Genomic DNA, 27,184 nt, shown 5'->3' with positions numbered 1-27,184 from the left:
CCAGCGCCAGGCCACGCCCCCCATAGATGATGTTTTGCTTATATGAACAGGTTCCAAATGAGTCCCCTCGCACACAAACCTCTTTTGGGGTGATTCGAGGGTAACCAAATCTGGGGCCCAAGTGGTTCCAAATGGTGTGACAGAATCCAAAAATGTGCCGTTGTATAGATGATGTTTTGCTTATATGAACTGCTAGTGAAGATGAATGTCTTTAATTTTTTCGAATCTGAATGAGAATATCAATGTGAGGTTTACTTTGACCTACAGTAAAGATAGGATTATTTTCCTGGACGTGGAATTGTACGTAGAACACCAGAAACTAGAAAGTAGAATATACCACAAAAAAACATCTTGTAATGCTGTCCTATATGCTACTAGTTCATATCCACAATCACAAATGAGTCATCCCACTAAGGAAAATGACTAGTGCAAGGAGAAATTGTAGTGAAGATAAAGAGTTTTGTGATAATATCATTGATATGCAACATAGATTTCTTATTAGAGGACATGGCTAGAATTTAATAAATAAAGCAAGTTTTAGAGCCTTGAATGAAATGCCAGACAACATTAAGGGGTGACAACACTAAACATAAGTTGAAGAGAGATATTGTAAGAATGATTACTGGTTATAGGAAGGATGCGTTCAGGCCTAGTTGAATATTGAATAAACACTGGTATATATTAACACATGATGACTCTATTGAAAACTACATTACCCCTCATCCAGGTATTACCTGCTATACAATATGGGGTTTTCATGTTGATCTGTGCTTGTAAAATGTATGTAGGTAGCACAATTAGGACTTTCCTAGAAAGAATCTCAGAGCACTTGAGCTGTCAAAACTGAGCTTCTAGATACCCACTTGCATTACATATAACGCCATGTATGGCCCGGATTCTACATATTGATTTTCGGTTTCATGGAACTGAAGAAGTATGTATAAATAAATAAAGAACAATATACATATGAAGCACTTTGGATATTACAACTGAAAGCTGTAGAGACTGGTCTCAATACTGACCATGAGTTACAATATTGTTTGAGGCATGTGTGCTGTTGATACACATGCTTTGCATATTCCTGCAGTCTAGTGTTGGATCCAGATGTTTGCAAGTTGTTTTTCTTCCAAGAAGTCTTTCCCAGTCAAGAGGTAAGGTGACTCCTCCTTTCAGTGATAGTGCGCATGGGCATCGACTCCATTGTTAGATTGTTTTCTTTCCACCATCGGGTTCGGACGTGTATTTCTGTGCCCCAGTTCGAAACCGTCCTTCGGGTTTCCCTTGGTGCGCATTCTACTGTACCTCCGATGGTATTGTTATCGTACGTGTTTCACTCTGTGGAGAAGTGTGGCTCAATGATTAGAGCGGCAGAACCTGATGCAGAGGTCTAGCCCGGGACCAGGGTTCAATTCCCCGCCTCGGCGGGTCTTGGGCTAAAAAATTCCACGGACCTGATAATTCTCACCTCGGTGCCATTCCAATCATGGAGTCCCACTCTGCAACTCTGGGCAATAGCTTGCTTAATCTCCACAACGGCCCCCACAACGCTAAGGATGCCTGGCCTCCACCTTGGGGGTGCCCAGGAGTGGACGCCTCACAGGGAAAGCCAGGATGGGTTCCACAGCGGTATTCGTACAAGTGCCTTGAGACCCTTGCGGGTGAGTAGTGCGCTATACAAGTATCAATTTACATTACATTACATTACTCTGTCCATGTATCCATTAGATCGGGAAAGTCTCTCATCTTAGTTCGAAAACATCGTGGGCGGCCTTCGGGTCCTAGCTGCGTCGGTCCAGCCTTCTGCCGATGGAACGACTCAGTTTCAATTCTGTCCTCGGTGCCACTCCAAGTACCCTCGCACTGATCTACACCAAGTCTGCAACTTGTGCATCTCACCAGAGTACAAGCAAGAAGATTGTGAGGCCTCTCGGTTGTTCCGATCGAACAAGACTCTTTTAGATCTTCGGGCTCAACGATGAGAAATGCAGAGCCAAAGCACTCAACATACTCTGAATATCTTCAGAGAAGAATCTGAACACGAAGCGACAGCTGCGGAAGAAGAGGAGGCCTTCACGGTCGTAGAATCAGATTCCGAACTAGAGATCGAATTGCAGTCCGAAGACATTCCAGCGGGACAGGGTGTCGTGAGTATTAAAACCCCAGTATTCCATAAACTGTCTTCCACTAAACATAAGGCTTTGGCACCATCTCTGCCTTCAGGCCTTGGTCGGCACCTAGACGATGCTTCCAATGGCCCGCCCTCGGGCCCAGCACTGAAACAAATGGTCAAGCTTTCCAGCTCGTGATCGAGTCAAGACAGATTGTCTTCGGATCTGAAGCATTCCACTCAGAAAGATAAGTTTGGTTTGGAGCCAAAATCTTCTTCAAAACAAAACTCTGGTTCGGAGATGAAACCTTCTGCTTCGAAGGACAAAAAGGACAAGTCAGGTTCGGCACCAAAACCTTTGGCACCGAAATCAGAAGAAGATCTTCCAGACCCCGTGGAACCGATCTTAGATATTATGAAGGACAGATTGGATCCGAAACAGAAAAAGCTATACATTAATCCAGATACTGGACACATTTTAGCTAAAACTCCTTCCAAAAGGAAAGTCAGATCAGAGGACACTGCATATAAGATTCCTCTTAAATAGAAGGATTTTGTTACTGGTCCTATCCATCCTACTTTGACATCCCCTCCACCATCTTCACCTTTACTACAACTGCCAAGCCCAGATCCACTACACATAACACCACAGGGATCTCCTCATACACAGCCTGATTTAGGAGATGATGATGATGACAATGTCCTTTTGCCAACAGATCCATGGGATGATTATAATATTAATCCACCCCTGGATAATGATCCAGATCCCTGTCTCCATCAAACAGATGCTCCTTTAGCCGCTCATTTTAAAAGGGGATGGTCCAAAAACACATCCACAGACCCTAACGCTTCCTCATATAAGTCCAACACGCAACCCTCTTCCTCTAGAGGCTTCTATAGAGGAGGGTACGGAGGAAATCATTTTAAAGGTTGGGGTAAGAGCACACCAATGCATAACTCCCATTTCCTCAATAAATAAACTTGCCTACACTTCCCCAGATCATTTAACACCTGTCGGGGGAAGACTTCAACAATTTCTCCCCTTTAGTTAATCCATAACATCAGACAAATGGGTGTTAGACATTATCCGACATGGTTATTGCCTGGAACTCACCAGCAATCCTCCCAATATTCCACCTCGCGCTCACAAACTCTCGTCAGAGCACCTACAGCTCCTCAAACAAGAGGTACAAGTTCTTTTTAACAAAAGGAGCCGTAGAACCAGTTCCATTACAGTTCCAAGGTCCCGGGGTATTCTCTGTACTTTCTGATCCCCGGAAAGGAAGGCTCCATTTCCAATTGGTCACGCTTCAACATGTGCTTCCGCTGCTACAACAAAGCGATTTTATCTCCATGCTCGACTTGAAAGACGCATACTTTCACATTCCGATTCACACAGCACATCGTAAATATGTCAGATTTGTGATAGCAGGAAAGCACTATCAATTCAAAGTACTCCTGTTCGGAGTAACCACTGCTCCCAGAGTGTTCACAAAATGTCTAGCAGTAGTGGCAGCACATCTCAGAAGACAACAGATTTAGGTCTTCCCATACCTAGACGACTGACTCATCAAAGCCAGCACACACCAAAAATGTTTACAACATACTCAGACTACAGTAGACCCACTCCACCAATTGGGTTTCACGGTCAATGCACAGAAGTCTCATCTTCAGCCTTCACAAATGCAGTCCTTTCAGGGTGCGACTCTAAACACCTGCCCAGCTCTAGCCTCTCCCAATGCAGCCAGAATTTGAAATATTCAAACTCTACTACTATAGTTTCAGACCAATCAATACTTAGCAGTCAGGACTTTCATGCAACTGTTAGGAATGATCAACAAACCAAAACTGGGCTTTGGCTCAAAAAACCAGCAGAACTGAGCCGGAAATACTAAAGAACAAAACACCTATTATTCAAAAAGTTTAAATTGCCTAGGGTGCTGTTCATTGTATTGTATTGTATTGTCATTTATATTGTATATAGATGTTTGTATTTGTTACGTTTGTCTCCATCACACAATAAAAGAATGTGTAATAAATAAAAAACTTTTTGAATAATAGGCAACTTATAAAGCCCCATCTTTTGTGTTTCAATTCATGAAAGGGTATATAAAAAATTGTGTCATTTAAACTAAATCCAGGGAGGACTAGGTGTTTTGTTCTTTAGTACTGTTAGGAATGATGGCATCATGCATTGCAATAGTGCCTCATGCAAGGTTACACATGTGTCCTCTACAAGAGTGTTTAGCACGTCAGTAGAATCAGTCTCAGCGTCAGTTAACAGATCTAGTGTTGGTAAACCGCACCCATCCCTCTCTGCAGTGGTGGAAGACACAATAATTATCAAAAGGGCGGCCCTTCATCGACCCTGTTCCACAGATCGTTCTAACAGCAGATGCATCTCTCACAGGTAGGAGTGCCCATCTTCACAATTTGACAATTCAAGGTCTATGGGACAACAAGTGCCGAATTCTTCACATCAACTATCTAGAGCTTCTAGCTGTGTATCTAGCTCTGAAAACTTTTCAGTCTCACCTCATAGGGAAAGTTATCCTAGTCCGCACGGACAATATGACGGCTATGTGCTATGTACAAAAACAGGGGGCGGCACATTCTCTGCAACTGTCATGCCTGTCTCAGACCGTTTGACATTGGGCAATTCATCACAGAGTTCATCTTCTGGGAGAGCACCTCCCAGGAGTGAACAATCAGATTGCCGACCTACTCAGCAGAAGGCGGAAACAAATACTCGAGCGGGAACTTAATTCTCATGTTCTCCTTCCATACTTTCAAGAATGGGGATTCCCACACATAGATCTGTTCACCACAGTGGACAACTCTAAATGCCCAAACCTTTCCTCCAGGTTCCCTCACCCAAAGGCAATGCCCTAAGCATGAATTGGTGGGGGATATATGCCTACGCTTTTCCGACTCTCCCTCTCCTTCTATTTCTGGTTCGGAAGCTCTGGCAAACATCCCTCACATTGATTCTAGTGGCTCCCACTTGGGCCCGTCAACCGTGGCTCACAACTCTCTTGGAAATATCAGTAGTTCCACATCAAAAGCTGCATCTCAATTCTAGCCTTCTCACGCAGAACCATGGAGAAGTTAGACACCCAAACCCCAAGGAGCTCAATCTAGTGATTTGGCTCCTGAAGTCATAGAGTTTGGCTATCTCAACCTGCTACCAAAGTGTGTGACTATTCTTAAGGAAGCAAAGAAGCCTACTACTAGAGCATGTTATGCAGCAAAATGGAAACAATTTGTTATATATTGTACCAACAACAATATTGATCCACTGGATGCCTCGATTCAAAATATCATTTGTTACCTTCTGCATTTACAGCGTGCTGGTCTAGCCTACACTTCCATTTGATTGCACAATGTGGCATTAGCTGAATATTTGCGAAAAAGGCATTATCTATCTTTGTTCAAAGTAATTAAAGCCTTTGTAGAGGGCCTTAAAATAGTAATACTACCCAGGGTACCTCCTGCACTAGTTTGGAATATGAAAATTGTGCTTACACAGATCATGGGTCCACATTTTGAGTCATTAGACAACTGTCCGCTACAGTTTCTTTCATGGAAAGTTGACTTCATCATTACGATCACTTAATTGAGGAGAGTTGGTGAGCTACAAGCATTAACCTTAGGAGAACCCTTCTTTCAGCTTCATAAAGACAGAGTAGTTCTTCGCACCAACCCAAAATCCCTTCCCAAAGTGGTTTCTGCTTTTATTATCAACCAATCAGTTGAGTTACCCATGTTCTTTCATCAACCTGATTCCGTAGCAGAAAGAGCTCTTCATACTCTTGATGTCAGAAGAGCATTATTGCATTATATCGAAAGAAGAAAGGATTTTCGTAAAACAAAACAACTGTTTGTTCCACTTGCTATACCTCACAAAGGCAATCCGATCTCTAAATCTAGTATTGCTACATGGATTGTTAAATGTATTCAAACCTGCTATGCTAAAGCTAAAATAACTTTATCTATACCTCCTAGAGCACATTCCACTCGTAAAATAGGAGTGTCTATTGCCTTTTTAGGAAACATCCCTATAGCTTACATTTGTAAGGCAGCAACATGGTCCTCACGACACACATTTACCAAACACTACTGTGTGGATGTGTTAGCACGTCAACAAGCCAGTGTAGGGCAAGGAGTTCTAAAGACACTTTTTCAAACAGCTGCAACATCTACTGGTTAGCCATCGCTTTGGGAGAATACTGCTGTATAGTCTGTGCAAAGCATGTGTATCTACAGCACACATGCCTCGAACTGATTATGCTACTTACCCAGTAAGCATCTATTCTTGGCTTGTAGAGGTGTAGATTCACATGTGCCCTCCCACCTCCCCGGGCACCTGTAGTTGTTGCCGTTTTTTATTATTTACATTACATATGCATTGGCATCTCTGTACTTACTCCATTCTCACCCTCTTGCGGGAAAACAATCTAACAATGGAGTCGATGCCTCACCGAAAGGAGGAGTCACCTTACCTCATGACTGGGAAAGACTTCTTTGAGGAAAAAGAACTTGCAAACATCCTGACCCAACACTAGATGGCAGGAGTATGCAAAACATGTGAATCTACAGCTTTACATGCCAAGAACAGATGCTTTCTGGGTAAGTAGCATAATCCTTGTGTGAGACTGAAAATGTTTGAAGGGTTATTGTGACACAACAACCAGGCTCAAAAGAGGGTTAGGGACCCTATATTCATGGGTGCTTTCCTCTCCTTTTCTATTCTGATGTATATGCTGGTTTATAGGTATGATGTTGGTGTACTATTTCTGTGATGTATGTGTAATACTTGCCCAGAACTGGGGACTGAAACCTTACTATTGGGTGTTTATTAGTGATAAGACTTGTAGGTAAGAAGTGGCATATGTTTCTCTTTTACATATTGTTTCCCTTCTTTCTTTTATGTGTGATATGGATGATGGTGTAGTTATATGGTCATGTCCTTAAGGTTTTTTACTTGGTATTTAGTAACACGCACAGCTGTATGAGCATGTGGCAGGAGTATTTCTTTGATCAGGTTGCCAGCATACATTTATATGGTGATTTAAGTTCCTATAAAGATTGTACTGCATTCACAGTTAATGGGATAAAGCTGCTAATCTTCCCTATGAGCTTCGAGCACCTAATGTAAAGAAGTGTTGTGTATTGATCCGTTTTCTATCTGTAGGTCTAATTCCTGATCCAACACGGCTCCTACGTAGAATGCCACGTTTGCAAGACACTATGATAGGTGAGTTTGGTTTATTGTCTAACTTGTGCTTATATTCATACCGTAAGGTGACGCCCACGTAGAACACCATGCACATGTGACACTACAAGAGAGATCTGCCCTCAATACTAGTATTAGAGGTTAGAGAAATGGAGTAAGACAGATGCAGCTCTTTTGGGATCATTGAGCCACACAAGGATAATTTTTCATTGACTGATGCACACAGCATATAATTTTTGGCTTTTAGATGCAGCCCTGCCAAGTACCACACATCAGACGTTAGACTAATGCATTTTAATGTGGTGGTCCGCATCACTGCATTAAAATGCATTAATCATGCATTTTAGGGCCTTGACCACCTGAGGGCTGTGAGAGTAAAGCAGTGAGTGACCACGACAGTCAGAACTGCATGTGAAGCAGTACGGCGTCTGAGTGCTGTTCAGACGGTGCTACAAGCTCGCTACTCGTATTTCTACTAGCCTCTCATGACTGCACATTAATCTAATTAAATGTTCCAGGCTTGCAAGAACTGCCACACTGTCTGTCGTCCTCGTGGTCGTGCCACGTTGGTCTAGGCTCAGCTGACGGTGTTAGCAGCTGAGACCCCATATGTCTGTCAAGCGGCCTGCAGCTCCATGCTAGTAGGGACTATGTGAATTATCAGGGGTGGCACGTCAGCTTCCCTGGCTGTCGGTGTGTTTACTGGCACCTTAGGTATTGCAGCTGTGCCACTGAGCAGACCCTTGCCTTAGTAGCTGTCTACAGACGTCCGGTTATGAATGATGAGCCATGTCGAGGTCAGGTAAACAGACTAAAGAGTATGCACTGAGATCTGGCAAGATTGCACTCTTTCGCCTGGTGCTTTGCATGCACTTGGCAGAGGCACATGAAGCAGTCTTGGCAGAGGAGGCAAGAAAGGAGAGCCAGCATCCCCCTCAATAAGGTAAAGAGTACATATTGTAATGTTGTCGAGATCTGAAATACTTCACTGTCAGCGAAAGTTTGCTTGACCATAGTGTACAGAGGACATATACAGATACTTTTGCTGCTTCTCAGCGAAGACACTCTTGGCTGCTTCAGACATGTACTTAGAAGATGTAGACACTGTATTTTAACCTGTGGGATTCTCGGACCTATAGACAAGTGCAGAGTTGAATGTGAAGGTGTTTTTGTGGTATCCATACAACTAGTACTTTACTGTATAAAGATCAAACCGTGCTCCATATGCACTAGAATATGTACGCACACATAAGCAAATACATACACACGAGGGAGGTGAGGAGATGCAGGCTCTGTTACCCACTGCCCTATTGCATCGGGTAGGCCGTCACTTGCACTAATTGCAAATAGTTCAGTAGAGGAAGATAGCTTATGCCCCTTTCAGGTCTTTATTACACCAATATTACGACTTAGCTTGCTTCACAATTTATTTTCATTTATTTATTTTTATTAACGGAGTTTCATATAGCGCGAACTTGACCTGTATCAGGTATCGAACGCTTTACATAGCACCAGTTGCCTTACATGACGACACATTCATTTTTGTTAGGCACGGGGAGATTAAGTGATTTGCCCACAATTACAGGATGTTGAGCGTCTTGCCGAGACTTGAACCCAGTTACCCAGATTCGCAGTCGACCGCCCTAGTCGTTAGGCCAACTCCTCTCCACAATAATCTGCCCCAGATACAATGTAGAAACGGTACACATAAGTGCACTATCAAAATGGAAATGTTACACATAACCAAGCTGAACCATTGGCAGCCATGCACCACTACCCCAGAGCAAGTACATTTGAGCAAAAATGTGCACTTACTTCTAAGCTTCATATAGCACCAATTGTGGTGATTTCTGAAATGTATCTTTACAGGGATTTTTGTTCCATGGTTTTCATCACAATGAAGTTTCACATATAGTGTCACACAAAAAGTATGTATTGTCACACATAAACAATGGTAATGTCACACATAAGAAATCTGAAATGTGGCAGCTATTGCATCACACAGCAGTCTGTCGGCTCACTGAGTTTTAATTATTATTATTATTATTATTAGGAGTTTTATATCGCGCACGGTTACCCTTGGGCATCCCAGCGCTTGCATTGGGAACCCGTCCTGGTTTTTCCCTGTGAGATAATCCATACTGGGCATCCCCAAGGTGAAAGCCAGGCATCCCGCCGCGGGGGGGCCGTTGTGGAGATTAAGCAAGCTAGTTGCCCAGAGCTGCCTAGTGTGAACTCATGCTTAGAGTAGGCACCGAAGCGAGAATTATCAAGTCCATGGACAATTGGGCTCCAGACCCTGCCGCGTCGGGAATCGAACCCTGGTCCCGGGTCTGACCTCTGCTTCAGGGTATGCCTGCTCTAACCAGTGAGCTACACTTCTCCACAATCTCCGTTAATAGTCCCTCGCACTAACTCGTTTGGGGTTGGGTGACTGAGAGCCATCTTCTCAGCGTGGCAAGCATCACTAAGACAGCAGAGCCTGTAGTATAGCTCTGAAAAAAGGTTGCCTCCTAGCCCCCTTGCTTTTTTCTCCATATATACAAGCGACCTCCCGGGGTACTTTCTACAAACTAACAATTTCCCACCAAAATTAGCACAAAGGGATATTCATTGCTTAATGTATGCTGGTGATATCGTCATACTAGATTGTACTCCAATTAGCCTTCAAAGAAACTTAAATGTACTAAATCGATACGCAAAAGAGAACTTTTTGGTCCCTTATATCTGAAAAACCCAAGTCCTACCCTTTAGCGGGAAAAGGCAGTTTCGCCCTTTCTCTTGGAGGCACTCAGATTGAGACAGTGAAAGATTATACTTATTTGGGCCAAGTTTTCTCTCATAATTTGACAGATGCTTCCCACTTCCAACATTTAGGGCGAAAGGCTGATGGCCATGTGGGGGCATTGCAGAGATGATATCTTTCTACTGGGAATAGCCACTTTCAATCTTTGCTGGAGGTTCACCACATAAAAATCCCACCTATCTTATCATTCACTCTGGAATACACGCAAATTAAAACTTGGCAACCAATAAAAGTGAAAGAAGGGCTAATCATATGGAAACTGTTAAATGTTAAATGTCTCCCAATCAGTTCCGGTTCAAGCATTACGTCTTGATACGCTAGTGCTTTCTCTAACATAATTAGGTGGGCATTCAATCTCTTGCATGCATCCCCTGGAACTTTGAGATATTTATTAAAATTGGAGACTTTTGGAAACAAATCGGCGCACTATACTTTTAACAAGAACCTAGCTCTTAATGTGTCCCAATGCACTGTAGCACTTTTGCGGGTCTGGACTCCAGCGCATTGGAAACTCTTCTTAAAAAACTCGACACCAAGAATGAGCTTTGATCTAGATATCGAACATTGTAGTCAACTAAAGCATTATAATCCGTTTGTGAAAAGTATAGTATATAAGTCCCCTGAGCACTATCATTATTTCCAATTAGAACATAGAGTGAGGCGTTGGATTCTATGTCAGGACTAGAGGCGAGGATTATGCCTTCTTTCTTCTCTTTATTAATACAGCAGCTTTGAAAGAACTAACAAAGACTACGTTTCCCATGAACCATAGGGAAAAAAGTAGTCATTCACCATGTGTTAACAAACCAATCAAAAGAAAGGGACATCGTCCAATCAGGGCCTCTCAGGCTCCTTATAGTCCTTTGTTAGTGTCCTGATCCTCTCTTTCTTCGCTGCTGCGCAGCCAGTTAAGTCTCCTCCGATTCTTATTCTGTTTCGGGGGGCTTTGTTATGCTAATCTCTACTATTTTCCTGCGGTAGTTAATGCGCGTTCGTTATTTATGATCGGAGCTGCCGTTTTTGGGGAGCGCCGCGTTTGTGCTGTTTTACCGCGGGAGTGAGTGTCTCTCACACTCACTCCTACGCGGTGATTTAGCTGGTGCACGCTCCGGTCCTCCCGCCGCCTGGGGGCGCGGGAGGCTGTGGCAAGCGCGACGCGTCTCTGGAGCTTCAAACCGTCATTCCAGAGACGCGCGCGCGTTTGTTCATTCAGGGGCCCTGGTGCAGGAGTCAATACGCCTCTGACGGTCTGTATCAGGCCCGCGAGCCAGTCGCTTCGCTCGCGTCCGATTTCTATCATTTACGCTCGTTTTCCCTGCTTTATAAGCAACAAAGGGTTTCGAGTCAAGTATCGCTGGGTAGCGCTGACGCCTCCTTGGGAGGTCTAGTACTGGCCATTAGGCCTTTGTGAAGGGGACATTACCAGCCCAGTTTTTACTTCAGTTTTATTTAAATTAATATTTTACCAGCTATTGTCCCCGTAGGGTCAGTCACCCTGTAAAAAATTGTGGTTTCTGCAACCAGAAAAAAATTTAAGCTGACACCCAGCTTTTAACACTTTGCTGTTGCAACACAAAGGCAAAAGATTGCTCTACCTCACTCGTAATGGAGTATTACGAGGATTACCATGAGGAGGAAGAAGAGCCCCTGGCGGACATGCCATGGGGTGAAGCGTTCTATGAGGCGGTTGACACCTCTATCTATAGGGCGGTGGATCAAGCCATTTCTCCTTTAGAAGACAGGCTTACGCAAAAAATAGAACAAGCGTTCTTGCGTCTGGAGCGTAGATCTGCTCTGCAACCTGCTCCATCCTCTAGTTCCCAGGATAACCCTGGCCCGCCCCCTCCTAAACACCTATGTGCTCCGGGGGTAGACGTGGACGCTTTTGAGTGCCTAAAGCAGGCTTTTATTGATAGCCACCCTGCTAGAGGTACAGGGGACTCCCTGTCTCTAACTCCTGCCCTTTCACCAGGTTTGCCAGGTCCTTCAGGGGACCCTGATTCCAGTCCGTCCAGACCTTGGCTTCCGTCCCGGCCCTCTCAGGTCCCTCAGGTCCCTTCAGTGCCCTCTGACTCGCAACCACCTCCAACGCCTTCAGACATGTTGGACCCTAACGATATTGTGCACCCACGCTCTTCGGACTGGGTTCCAGCCAAGAAAGTCGCGACGTACGTCGCAGAACAGATAAGACGCCCGCTTGAGAAGGAAGCTCGCAATTGTCTTCGAGCTGAGTGTCCCCGACCTTCCCTGGAGGGGAAAGTGGCCCTTACTCTAGAAATTGACCCTAGAATGTCCACATTTTTGCAGAAATTTATTAGAGATCCCAAAAAGGGCATTGACAGATCTTGGAGAGCGTGCCAAGATAAACTCTTGGACGTTCTCGGGCCCGCCATGAAAATACCAAAGCTTCGGGCTCCATGATTTCACCCGAGACGCTATCCGGCTGGGCTCAGCGGGTAGTGATATTTTTGGGCAACGCTAACTGCGCCCTATCCACCGAACGGCGCAGGTCCCTCCTTATTAAAATTGACCCGAAACTCGGAGACCTGGCAGATTCGGAGGCGGGTACCATTGCCCAAGGGGGACTGTTTGGGGAACCCTTCATTAAAGAGCTGGGTAAATTTGTTAACACTTTTACCTCTTTAGACAGAGCACAATCCACTATCAAAAAAGTGTTTCCTCGTGTTTTTCGAGGGGCCGCTAGACCGGTCGGCAGAATCATCAAGCCAACCAAAGAGGCGCCGGTGAGTGTTCTCCCTTCTTCCCCACAAAGCATAGGGGGGCGGCTGGCCGGCTGTTACGGGGCATGGTTATCTATCACCCGCGACGCTTGGGTACTTCAGACGGTGAGGGGGTTCCATATAGAGTTCGTCGGGAACCCAGTACAACATGTTCCTCCGCGACCCATTCAGTTTTCGACTCACAATGCAAATCTGGTGGACGAGGAGGTGGCTTCCCTTCTTCACAAGGGCGCCATCTCGCTTACATCGCCCCATCCGCGTGGGTTCCTCAGCAACATCTTTTTGGTCGACAAGACCGACGGAGGCAAGCGCCCTGTCATAAATCTCAGCGAGTTCAATGGGTGGTTGGGTTACCGCCATTTCAAGATGGAGGGCATTCACCTCCTTCGAGATGTTCTCCGCCCTCAAGATTGGATGGTCCGCTTGGACCTGAAAGACGCTTATCTGGTAATCCCAATTTTTCGACCGCATCGTTGGTTTCTTCAGTTTGCTTGGCGTCATCGGGTTTACAAATTCACTTCTCTCCCTTTCGGGCTCTCTTCCGCACCATGGTGCTTCACCAAGGTGCTCAAACCGGCGGTGGAGTTTCTGAGGGCTCGAGGGGTCAGGTTGATCGTTTATCTAGACGTCCTCCTCTTGATGGCGTCCTGTCCCTGTCTTTTGACGGATCAACTTCAGATGACAGTGATTCTGCTTCAGGATCTCGGTTTTGTGATAAATGGGAACAAAATCCCTCCTTCAGCCAGCACAGTCCGTTACCTTCTTGGGGTTCGTCATCGACTCCATTTCCTCCACTCTAAGCCTGCCAACCAGAAAGCTTGCAAAGATTCGCCACGAGTTGCGTCGAGTTCTGGCCAAACAGCGGGTGTCCCTTCGCCAGCTGGCTTGAGTGGTGGGGCTCCTGTCAGCTTCTATCCAGGCTATCTTTCCGGGTCCGCTCCACTACAGGGCCCTTCAACGCCTCAAGGCGTATTTTCTTCGGAAAGGGTATCCGTATTCCCACAAGATCAGCTTGTCCGACGAAGCTCGGAGCGAGATCCAATGGTGGCTAACGCACATGGAGGCATGGAACGGAAGAGCGATCTTCGGTTCCGTTCCAGATTTGGTTATCAAATTGGACGCCAGCAGACTTGGTTGGGGCGCACGTTGCGGAGACCTTTCCACGGGGGGCTTGTGGTCTCCCGACGAACAGAGGTTACATATAGTTCGAGGCATGTGGGCTGCTGAATTCATATCTGTGCATAGATCGCCGCCTAGTGTTGGGTCCGGATGTTTGCACGTTGTTGTCCTGGAAGAGTCTTCGAAGTATCCTTGGATAGGTGACTCCTCCCCTGGACTACAGTGCGCATGGGCATCCTCTCCATCCTCAGATTGTTTTTTTCCGCCATTGGGTTCGGATGTGCTATCTTAGCTCAAGTTAGGAAAATATTTTTTCGAGGCCAAAAGGCCTTTAGTTCGCGTCGGTACTGTTTATCGATCGGGTTTCGATAGAATTTGTTAGTTTACTAACTTTCAGCACCGACTGCTTTCGCATTTACCTGTCCATCGACGACTTCGACGATGGAATCCAGGACGCCATTCAAAAGGTGTCCGGTATGCAATGCGAAGTACCCACACATCGACGTCCATCCGGTGTGCAACAAATGCCTTTCGCCGGACCACGACGAATCAACATGCATGGCCTGTGCCCGGTTCCGCTCGAAGAAGACTCTGCGGAATCGACGAGCGGCGAGACTCGAGGCGCAGCACGCGGCACCGGCCCCGACAGACATCTTCGGCGAGGCCGAGGACGTCGAGGAATTGGAAGTCTTGCCCTCCAGTCCCGTTTCCGAACACGAACCCGGATCGGACGAGGAAGACGAGTCACTCTTCCACAGAGGTGAAGACGACACCGAGGTAGGAGACGACGAGGAGGCCTTCGGGGCCGAAGAAAGTAGCTCCAATGATGAACAAGGCCTACCTGTTCAAACCGTTCAAACACCAGTGCCACAGCCTATGGCTCCGGTCGAGGGATCGCCTTCGGGCCTTACCCGAGACCCATCCCGCAGTTCTTCGGCCCCGCCCTCGGGCCCGGCCTCGGACGTTCAGCGGCAGCCATTACTACATAAACAGGCTGGTTTCCCTATCACAAAACCGAAACCGAAAGCTGCTCAGGTTCCACCGAAACCGAAACTGAAAGTAGCGCTGGTCGGATCGAGGCCTTCGACGCCAGCGCACCGCGTCGGCACCGACCGCACCAAGAGGGACTTCGGTGCCGAACTTGAGGCGGGCGACGTTGGAGTCGACAAACGGAAAAAAGCCATCGGCACCGACAAACCTGCTCGGCTACCGGCACCGACGACACCAAGGGCCGTACCGCCTGCTGTGTCTCACATCGCTCCCTCGACGACACCTAAGCCTCAGGTATCGAAGACTTCGACGGTGATCTCTTCACCCCGACTCGATGACCCGCCGGCACCGAAAAAATCTACGGCCGCCTCTACGAGCCTGGCCGGTGCCAAAGCCTCGAAGGCGCCCCAAGTACGACCTGGTGTGACGCAAGGCAGCAAAACCACACCTGTCCTCCAGGACACGTCGGGCTCCGGTTCGGTCGGAGCTCCCGCAGCCTCTTCGGTGCCGACCAACATTACCTTCGGCTTGCCTCCGTCAACAATCCCAAAAATGTTCCAACTCAGGACACGGGTCACCCAACCTACGGTCACACCTGCTGAGACGTCTCCAGCACGTATCATCGACGCCGGCACTGGCAGAATGATTCTCCAGGACCGAAGGATAACTTCGGAGCCGCCATTGGACCCTTTCAGGATCCCACTAAAAAGGAAGTTGCCTGCAGAATCGGAACCTCTCCTTTATGAACCCTTCCATTCATCCTACCAGGATCCACACCGGTTCTCCCCCACACGCTCCGATACAGACGCATTGGAGGACTACATGGCTGACCAAGTCCCCTACCATGTAGACACGGACCCTGATGACCAGCAGGACCCTGATCAAACTTGGGGCGACCCTGCAGACCCCAGTGCACCTCTCGATGCACAGGATCCACAACTCTATGGGGCAAAGACATCTCCTACGGAGGATACTGCAGCGTTCAATGCTCTTATCGAACGTGCTGCCAATAACCATGGGGTGCAGCTTCACTCTGATACCATCGAAGATGACTTTCTAATGGACCCCTTTGCATCCTCAGAAAGACATGTAAAGACTCTGCCAATGTTGAAGGGGGTCCTCAAACCAGCCAAGGACATTTTCAAAGAACCCACCAGGGCACGAGTGATAAACCCCAGGATTGATAAAAAATACAGATCAGCACCTGGGGATCCTACTTACATCAGAGGACAATTACCACTCGACTCCATCGTCGTAGCGAATGCACGCAAGAGGGCACACTCGCAAACAACAGGTGACGCTCCTCCCCCGGACAAAGAGTCCAAGGTGTTAGAAACCTCTGGCAAGCGAGTTGCCGCCCAAGCTGCCAACATATGGCGCATAGCCAACACTCAGGCGCTCCTTGCTCGCTATGATAGAGCGCACTATGACACACTTGAGCAAATATTCCAACATCTCCCTGACCAGTTCAAGGAAGGCGCAGAAATGCTCATCAGAGAAGGACAGCTACTAACGAACGCTTCCATCAAATGCGCACTAGATGTTGCAGACACGGCTGCCAGAGCCATAAACACAAGCGTCATGTTGCGACGACATGCCTGGCTACGGATCTCAGGATTCAAGCCTGAGGTACAAAACAATATACTGAACCAGCCCGTCAACCCCGACTATTTATTCGGGCCAGAGGTTGACACCACCCTCGAAAAGATAAAAAAGGATACGGACACTGCAAAGTCCATGGGCGCACTACAAACTCAGTCCTTTCGGAGCGGCTCCTTTCGTCGCCCCGGAAACAAGGGAGCAGGTAGAGGACAGGGGTCACAACAAACATATAACAAAGGCAATACACAGACCACCTATGATAAAAACACCCGAGGTGGATATCGTGGCTCCAGCACAAAGGGCAGAGGACGCGGCTACGGCAACACCAGGTCCTCCCCCAAGAACAAGCAGTGACGCCCTCTCCCTTCCTCCCGACCACATAACACCTGTCGGGGGAAGGCTACAAAGGTTCCTGTCCACGTGGAATTCCATCACCACGGACAGGTGGGTCAAAGATATTATAAAATACGGTTACTGTCTGGAGTTAACCTCCACTCCACCCACAATACCACCAAGAAGCCGTCCTATGTCCTCAGAGCACTTAACGCTCTTACAGCAAGAAGTGCAAAGTATGCTTCTAAAAGGCGCTATAGAGGTCGTACCCATCCACGAGCAGGGTGCGGGAGTGTACTCCCTCTACTTCTTAATTCCAAAAAAGGACGGGTCGCTCAGACCTATATTGGACCTGAGACCCCTGAACCAGTACATTCTTTCAGAGCACTTTCATATGCTCACTCTACAGCAAGTCCTTCCGCTTCTCAAGCAGGGAGACTTCCTAGCCACACTGGACCTCAAGGATGCGTACTTTCACATACCCATCCACCCCTCACACAAAAAATACCTCAGGTTCACTGTTCAGGGGCAGCACTATCAGTTCAAAGTCCTTCCCTTCGGCGTGACAACAGCGCCCAGGGTTTTCACGAAGTGCCTAGCTACGGTGGCAGCACATCTACGGAGGCAGTATATACACGTCTACCCCTACCTAGACGACTGGCTCGTTCAAGCGAAGTCAGCCCAGCAATGTGCAAGCCACATGTCCCGCACCATTCACCTTCTTCACAGTCTGGGATTCTCACTGAATTATCCAAAGTCCCATCTCCAGCCCGCACACGTACAACAGTACCTAGGTGCGACTATAGACACTCTGGCGGCCACAGCTCAGCCAAATTTAGTGAGGATCGACAGCATACAACTGCTGATCTCCAAATTCAAACCCAATCACTCACTTCCAGCGCGAGTGTTCATGCAGTTGATAGGCATGATGGCCTCCTGCATCTTCATAGTCCCGCACGCGAGATTACATATGCGCCCACTTCAGGAGTGCCTAGCACGTCAGTGGAATCAGGCTCAAGGACAGTTAAAGGACCTAGTGTTGGTGAGCGGTCGGGCATACAACTCTCTGCATTGGTGGAATCCACAAAACCTTTGCAAGGGCCGACCGTTCCAAGAGCCTGTCCCACAAATAGTACTGACAGCGGACGCGTCTCTCCAGGGATGGGGAGCTCATGTACTCCACTACACAGTGCAAGGACTATGGACAACACAACAAAAGAAGTTGCACATCAACCTTCTGGAATTGATGGCAATCTTCCTAGCCATGAAGGCGTTCAAAGTACATCTATGCAACAAGGTCGTGTTGATCCGGACGGACAACATGACCGCAATGTACTACATACAGAAACAGGGAGGCACACACTCTCCACAGTTGTCTCATCTGGCTCAGAGCATGTGGAAGTGGGCCATTCAAAGGAACATGTTCCTCATGGCGGAACACCTCCCTGGCAAGGACAACCAGATGGCGGATCTGCTCAGCAGACACAGCCACCAAATGCACGAGTGGGAGTTACACCCATCAGTACTCCAACCGTACTTTCAGCAGTGGGGTCATCCGGAGATAGACCTATACGCTTTTCCCCCAGCGCCATTGATACCGCTAGTGGCCCGCAAACTCCGACAACACTCCCTGACACTCGTCCTAGTTGCTCCCACGTGGGCACGCCAGCCGTGGTACACCACCTTCCTCGAACTTTCCGTGGTGCCGCATCAAAGGCTGCGGATCAAACCCGCGCATTTGACGCAGAACCATGGAGAGGTTCAGCACCCAGATCCGCAACAGCTGAATCTGACGATCTGGCTCCTGAAGTCCTAGAGTTTGGCTATCTCAACCTGCCACCTGACTGTATGGACATCATCAAGGAGGCCAGGAGACCCACTACCAGAGCTTGCTATGCAGCCAAATGGAAAAGGTTCGTCATTTATTGCGGAAATAATGACATCAACCCGCTGGACGCATCCATCCTAAACATCATCTGTTATCTCTTACACCTATATCGATGCAATCTGGCGTACACCTCTATACGTGTCCATTTGACCGCAATATCAGCCTATCTGCAAACCAGGCAGCACCTCTCTCTATTCAGAGTGCCTGCCATCAAAGCATTCTTGGAAGGGCTCAAACGAGTCATTCCACCTAGTCACCCACCGGCTCCAATGTGGAACCTCAACTTGGTCCTCACACGCCTGATGGGTCCACCCTTTGAACCTCTACACTCATGCGAGATTCAATTCCTTACCTGGAAAGTGGCCTTCCTAGTAGCGATCACTTCCCTCAGAAGAGTTAGTGAACTCCAGGCACTAACCGTTCAAGAGCCATTTATTCAGGTTCACGCTAACAGGGTCGTACTACGTACCAACCCCAAGTTCATGCCCAAGGTAATATCGCAGTTCCACATGAACCAGACTATTGAACTGCCCGTTTTCTTCCAAAACCCACAAACTGTTGCAGAAAGGGCACTACATACACTAGATGTACGGAGGGCCCTCATGTACTACATCGACAGGACTAAACCATTCAGGAAGACAAAACAACTGTTCGTTGCCTTTGCCCCACACCACAAAGGTAACGCCATCTCCAAAGCAGGGATAGCCAGATGGATAGTTAAGTGTATTCAAATCTGTTATCAAAAGGCAAAACGCACATTAACTATTCCACCACGAGCCCACTCAACACGTAAGTTGGGGGCTTCCATGGCCTTCCTAGGAAATATTCCCCTGCATGATATATGCAGAGCAGCCACATGGTCCACTACACACACATTTACAAAACACTATTGCGTAGATGTGCAGTCAAAACAGCAGGCAGCTGTAGGACAGGCTGTTCTCAAAACACTTTTTCAGACCGCTGCAGCTGGCACGGGTAGCCGCCGCTAATAGAGGGCACTGCTATGTATTCTATGCACAGATATGAATTCAGCAGCCCACATGCCTCGAACTGAATATGCTACTTACCAGTATGCATCTGTTCTTGGCATGTAGGGCTGCTGACATTCATATCGCCCTCCCTCCTCCCCGGCGCCTGTCGCAGCTGCAGCTCTCAGAATTACTGCAAGCATGGTCATCACTTTCTGTATCTACTCCATCACTGCCACAATGGCGAAAAACAATCTGAGGATGGAGAGGATGCCCATGCGCACTGTAGTCCAGGGGAGGAGTCACCTATCCAAGGATACTTCGAAGACTCTTCCAGGACAACAACGTGCGAACATCCGGACCCAACACTAGGCGGCGATCTATGCACAGATATGAATGTCAGCAGCCCTACATGCCAAGAACAGATGCATACTGGTAAGTAGCATATTCAAATTGTCTCGAGCTTCTGGCTGGCTCATTTGCTGTGAGATGTTGGACGAGAGACTCAGTGCAGTCGTGTGTACTCTTAAAAATGGACAATGTTTCGGCTGTCCGTTACATCAACCATCTTGGAGGCACCAAGTCGAAAGCTCTCTCGGACCTAGCGGCGAGTTTCTGGCAATGTTGCCTGGACAGTCAGGTGTCGGTCACGGCGGAGTATCTGCCAGGCCGCGACAATGTGGAGGCAGATTTCCACTCACGCCACTTCCGAGACTCCAGCCTTTGGAAGCTGGACCACTCGGTCTTTGCGTCCCTCAGCGACCTTTGGGGTCCGTTTACGGTAGATCTGTTTGCGTCCCGACTAGACCATCAGATCTCGAGGTTTTTCAGCTGGAGGCCCGATCCTCGGGCAGCAGCCACGGATGCGTTTCTCCAAGATTGGAGCAAAGATCGAGGCTATGCGTTCCCTCCCTTCGCGATGATCACCTGGTCAACGGCTCAAGTCCGCAGGCAGCAAGCGGAATTGGTCCTAATCAGCCCTATTTGGAGGTCTCAAGTGTTGTTTCCAGTTCTGCTGGAACTTTCATGGGATTTTCCAATCCTACTCCCCCGGTTTCCGGATCTTCTCAAGGATCTGTACGGCACTCCTCATCCTCTAGTGTCCACGAACTCGCTGTGGCTCATGGCGTGAAGGATTTCAGGGGTAGATGGCAAACCCCGGGCCTTTCGAGAGCAGCTGAGGAGCTCATCTCCAAAGCCTGGGCGGACAGTACGGTTAAAAGATACAAGTCCACATGGGGCAGATGGTCCCGTTGGTGTTTGCAAAGGGGTTTCGATCCCTTGGTCGCAGACATGGTCCACGTTGTGAATTTCTTGGCGCACTTGGCGTCGAACGGAATGGCCTATCGGTCTATTAACACTTTCAGGTCGGCTATTTCCTCGGGTCATGTCCCGGTTGGTGGCTCTCCTTTGGGGGAACACCCTTTGGTATGCAGACTCTTAAGGGGTATTCGACTCTCCTTACCGCCGGAACCTCAGTATTCAGCTTTATGGGATGTTAATCAGATCTTGAATCTTTTCCTGTCACGGCAACCCAATAGGTTTCTATCCCGTAAGGAGTTGTCAGCGAAACTTGCGATGCTCCTGTGCCTGGTGTCTTGCCGTCGGTTGTCTGATGTGCGAGCACTGGATATCTCTAGTCGGATATTCACTCCGGATGGAGTGACGTTTACCCTTTTACGCCGTATAAAGTGCCATACGAGAGTCATCTCTTACCCAGAATTTTCGGATTCTCCGAAGCTTTGCGTAGTTCGCTGCCTCAAGGCATATGAGGAGATGACAGACGAGTACCGTCCTCCTGGAGAGCATCTGCTTCTCATTGCGCTCCGGAAACCCTTTAAGGCGGTTTCCTCACCCACCATCGCCAGATGGGTTCGTTGGGTGATGCAAGCAGCGGGCATTAGCCTCAGACATTTTGGTGCGCATTCTACAAGAAGTGCCATGGCATCTAAGGCGTTTGGTCTGGGTGCCCGCTTGGAGGATATCCTCAATGCGGCGGACTGGTCCTCTGATTCAACCTTCAAGCGTTTTTACTTCAAGCCAATCCTAAATATGGCTCATTTGTTTGTGGGCAAGCTTTAAACAAGCATAATCCTCGCCTCCAGTCCTGACGTAGAATGAAAAATTTCCTAGCTATCGTAACGGAAAGTTTCAATTCTATTAAGGACTCGGAGGCGAGGATTATCCCGCCCTATGCTCTTGGAAGAGATCCCTCCCCATATGGAAGTAGGTATGCTCTTTTTCCTTCATTCCTATGTCAGAGGAGGTTGGGGTCTGCTGTTCTCTGATAATAATGGAAATGATTGACTATTCCGTATTATTATTTCCTTACATAAATGATACATAGGGTTGTAGTTGCCGCTGGTAATGCTTCCTCGTTTGTTGCGGGTTCGGATACCCACAAACAGGATTCCTGAAGACGATGATTTGGCTGTCTTGCGCTCCGAAAGAGAAGATCAGGACACTAAAAAAGGACTATAAGGAGCCTGAGAGGCCCTGATTGGACGATGTCCCTTTCTTTTGATTGGTTTGTTAACACATGGTGAATGACTACTTTTTTCCCTATGGTTCATGGGAAACGTAGTCTTTGTTAGTTCTTTCAACGCTGCTGTATTAATAAAGTGAAGAAAGAAGGCATAATCCTCGCCTCCGAGTCCTTAATAGAATTGAAACTTTCCGTTACGATAGCTAGGAAATTTTTCATTCTCCTCTTGTGTCTGGGAACCCTTCCATTAAAAATGTTTACCTCTAAATGCAATACTTTAGAAAATTGCTCAGGTATATGTGATTTATGTAATGGAGGAACACAAGATCTTATTCACGTGTTGCCAATTTGTCCAAATCCTACTTTGGTAGAGGCCCAGTGTCAGTTTATAAATCCCATTTGTTTCAGATTCAACGCCATTTCAACCCAAGATTTGATTAATCTGTAAATGTCTCCTGCAAATAAATTTGTCTGTTACAATTTGTTCAAGTTGTTTAAAAGTTTTTCTTTAAATTGTTTTAAAGTGTATACAAATAATCGTTTTATTTATGTATTTTTGTATTTGTTGACACCAGTAGAGGTCTGAATCAAATAAAATGATTGATTATTAGTGTAGCTCTGTGTGACAGACTGAAGCTGGTGTGTTATGGTGCTGCTATCAGGGCTGGACAGGTGGTGGTGGCGGGTGGTGCGCCGGCCTGGGGCGGACCCCTCAGTTAGGCTAATGATTTTTATTGAAGAGCCTATTTCTTTTTGAAATAATTCAGCCTGTGACCTAAGATGTGACTCTTCTTAGAGTTTCTCGTTGCTCAAATGGGTGTAATTATTGATGTTTATATGTTTCCCTCGTATTTATTGCTTGATTTTGCTCTTGCGAAAGTGTCACTCATATTCATTGTAATGTCACTCATAATTACACTGAAATTAAGAAAGTGTCACACATAGGCACTCTGAAACACTGGCAGCCATGGTCATGTATTATTTACGTACTTGTATGTCATCTTAAATGTATCCAACTTTTGAGGTGTAGCTAAATATATGGCACCATGTTGGTGAAATAACAGTATTTTTTTTTTAACCATTTCTTTATTGGCATTTGATATAAACTGCATTTGCTCTTATACATACACAGGCTATAACTTGGGCCCTGGTATCGGTCTTGTAATCACATTGTGGCACATGCCATTGCTCTTTCAGAACTGTGTATTGTTGTTATACACTTCACTGCAATAAATCAAGCATGGTACACATTACAATTGTCATGTTAATGTCCCTGAGCTACCAGGGATTCACTTGTGTGTACCCATTTAGGATAGTACTATTGTATTTCTGTCGTATTGCGTTGTCCCATGGTCCAATTTATCAATTTTTCAAACTTAAATAACTTAGTGCAAACCTTTTAGCGATTGTTGGCGGTAAGGGTACAACGCAGTGGCACCACATATTATCATTATTTTGTTCAATTTCAGATAGTCTTGTTATATGTTGTCAGATGTCCTATTCATGTCTTATCACTAAGGTATGATCTTGATAACTCTAGTCGGGAGGAGAATAGAGCTGTGGGGGTCTCCATTAAATTTGCCAGTATGAGACACTAGGGAACCTATACAGCTAGTATGAATGCGCATGGTACACATGAGTACCCCGGCCTCGCCCCCCATGGGCCCACGTACGTGAGTCTCGACTGGGGCTAAGTGTTCTGCTCTCAGGGTCCCTTCCCCCGCTCCATCCGTCAACCTACTCGCCTATTAATCTTGGTCATCGTCGGTCTGTGGGGAAATGTCGTACAGTTGCACCTGCTGTGAAGAGGTTGCTCTCAAGGGTGAGCTAGCTGAGTAACTGCTGGGTGGTCAGTCGCCTGTATTCTGTCTAGCATAATGCCCCACATCTCTAAGTATCTTTCAGCATTTTTGTCTGTACGAACCATGTGCATGCGGCGTTCCTCTGCGACCCCTCACTCACTAATATCAGCCTTCCATTTAGTCGTACGAGGGATCGAGATCTGCATCCAATTCACAGCAATTCAGAGCATGGCTAACACCAACCCTAGAGAGGTAAATCAGTGCTGCATGCGAGTCTTAGACTTAGGGAATGGCAGAACGCAAAAACAGTAGAGTTAAACTTGAATTTGAACAAATTGGTGAGTGAATAACTGGATAATATAAAATATTTGGAAAATAATTGATTATTCTAAGCTTATTTGCAGTTTAAAATTGTGGTTTTGATTAGGATTTACTTCCATGACTACAGGTGACCGTGATGGTTTGCCTGTGCATGTTGCTTGTTACTTGCATGCGTGACCCCTAATTGTTTTTTGACCCACAATGACATGGGTTGCACAAGAAGTTTCGGTTTAAGAAGAGGAAGATGTTTGTTGTGGCGCATCGTGTTTGTTTAATTCAACATATTAAATGGATTTAGGTTACCACAGTGAATATTTCAGTATCTCACTGATTGGGTGTCTTACTTGTTTTTTATTTAACACAATCTTATGAACCTTTGGAGTTGGCCTTTTGTCTTACTCTTTAGTATATTACCTGGTGTTGGGTAGCAGAGAAATTATAATACTTTGTAATAACCTGTGTATATTTATCATATGATTTTCCAGCTCTAATGAAGTTGAAATTGATGAAACACGTGTTGGCTAGAATGGAAGAATAATAAAAAAAACTTAATAATATCATAAAATATTCAAACCTTGTTTCTTTTATGACTGGCGAAGAAAAGTGCTTGAGGGACCATTATTGATTTACATCCAATTTATACATGATATCCCACGAACGATGACAAAGTTTTAAAAAAAGTGCACACTATATGATTCTTCAATTACAGTCAAATTGAATAAGCATTGCTATCCAGTGTGCTGCCCAGCAATCATTTGACATTGTCAGACATGCCCACTTTTTATGCTGACATGTGTACCATACCACCCTACGTATATGCCTCATAATTATTAAACCATAACATAGAAAGAACAAAACGCCATATCAACAGTGCCAAAAGATAATGAAAGAATAGAATGGAGATCCTTCGCAAGGCCTACATGTAGCAGCCCTTACTTTCCCAGGCGGCTAAAAATTTGGAATGGCAGCTCTGGTGAGGAGCCCCAATGGCCATAACGTCTAACTCATATTCATCACCTACACAATGGCTTGTTATTCAGTGTTTTAACTTTCTGCAGGATGAATGACGTGCCCACAGTTATCTGGCACAGGTAAAGGGTGCCTTTTCATCTTCCAGGCCTGGATCCATTCATGTTTCCTCAGTTCCCTTCCTGCTTCTCGGTTCAGAAATGCTCCCTCATGAATTGCCCATTTTGGGCCACATGCATCAACGAGAAAACTGGTCGCAAACGGGCAGATTAGCAGAATCTGCCCCTTTGCGACCGGTATTTTTGCATTTGGGATGCATCATCCCAAATGCAAAAATCGCAATTTAAGGAATCTCTAAATAGCGATTCCTTAAATTGCGATTGCATTTAAGGAATCCCAAATTGAGATTCCTTAAATGCAATGCATTAAAGTAAAAAAATTAGCGATTTCGCTAATAGGGGGAGCAAATTACCATGAAGTTGAACTTCATGAGAATTTGCAAAAATTTTGAAAAATGCCCTTAGAGCATGTGTGTGTGCAACATATGTGCACAGATCAATTTTAGGGGTGCAATAGGGTGTCATTTTGACACCCTTGCACCCTTGAAATTGCATGAGCAATTTGCGAGTACCTACTGGTACTCGCAATTTGCTCACGCAATCTCCAATTCATTCCTATGGGCCTGGAGGCCCATAGGAATGAATGGGACGGCATTCCTTAATTGCGACTCGCCATTTGCGAGTTGCAATTAAGGAATTTGTAGGAATCGCTATTTTTATAGCGATTCCTACATGCATAGGCTTTTGCAATTCCTTAATTGCGATTCCTTAAAAATCGCAATTAAGGAATCGCAAAAGTCTTTCTTGATGCATGTGCCAGTTAGTCAGTTCCAAATTCCAGCTACATAAGCAAGGTCTCACCAGTATCGACAACAAGTGTGCAAATCTAGACAAGACGAAATTTGTTTTGGATCCGGGGAACCAACCTGCTAGACCTGTCATTCTTAGGGTGGTCTTTCCCCAAACATTTTGCCTGCTTACCTCTTTTTGCTGATTCTTTTTGTTGGCCTTAGGATTCTGAGCACTTTACCACTGTTGACCAGTGCTAAAGTGCATGTGCTTCTCCCCTAAACATGGTAACATTGGTGTAGACACAATTGACCTACTTAGTTTACCTGTCAGTCCCTGTAAAGTGGTATACCATATACCCAGGGCATGTAAACTAAATGCTACTAGTGGGCCTGCAGCACTGATTGTGCCACCTACACCAGTAGCCTTTCAAGCATGTGTGTGCAGTTTACTGCCACTGCGACGTGGCATTTACAACCCTTTGACACGCCTAAAATCCCCTTTTCTTACACAAGTGATCCCTAAAGTAGGCCTTGGATAGCCCAAAGGGCAAGGTGCTGTGTAAGTATAAGGTAGGCCATGCAGTGAAATATTGTGCATGTCCTGGTAGTGACAAACACCTAGATTTGTTTTTTCACTACTGTGAGGCCTACTCCTCTCATAGGCCAACATTGGAGATTCCTTAATACACTTTTTAGTTGAAATTCCTGATTAGAAAGGAGTAGCTGTGTCATGTTTTATATCATTTGAATTGTAATGGTAAATTCTTTTTACAAGCAAAGTTGGATTTAACAATACTGTTTTTGAAATGCCTCTTTTAGAAAGTGGACATTTCTCTGCTCTTACCACTCTTTGTGCCTGCAGCCTGTCTCCAATACACATCTGGGGTGGGTTACAGCTACACTTTGTACATTCCCTCTAGACACCCACAAACACAGGAAGATTAGGTGTGTCTGAGTACTTATCTGC

At 46.3% G+C, this 27,184-nt stretch overlaps 1 long non-coding RNA gene across 1 annotated transcript in view; it reads left to right on the top strand.

Annotated features, from left to right (window-relative positions):
* Positions 1–27,184, top strand: part of LOC146816447 (uncharacterized) — a 297,753-nt gene that overhangs the window by 223,290 nt on the left and 47,279 nt on the right. The window contains exon 2 of the long non-coding RNA XR_014962906.1: positions 7,302–7,364. This is a non-coding gene — a long non-coding RNA (uncharacterized LOC146816447). The remainder of the gene's footprint in view (positions 1–7,301; positions 7,365–27,184) is intronic.

This window comes from Triturus cristatus, chromosome 6 (genome assembly GCF_964204655.1).
Source record: "Triturus cristatus chromosome 6, aTriCri1.1, whole genome shotgun sequence".
NCBI classification, from domain to species: Eukaryota; Metazoa; Chordata; class Amphibia; order Caudata; family Salamandridae; genus Triturus; species Triturus cristatus.
The sequence above is the reverse complement of the archived record's forward strand: the minus strand, read 5'-3'. Positions and strand labels throughout refer to the sequence as shown.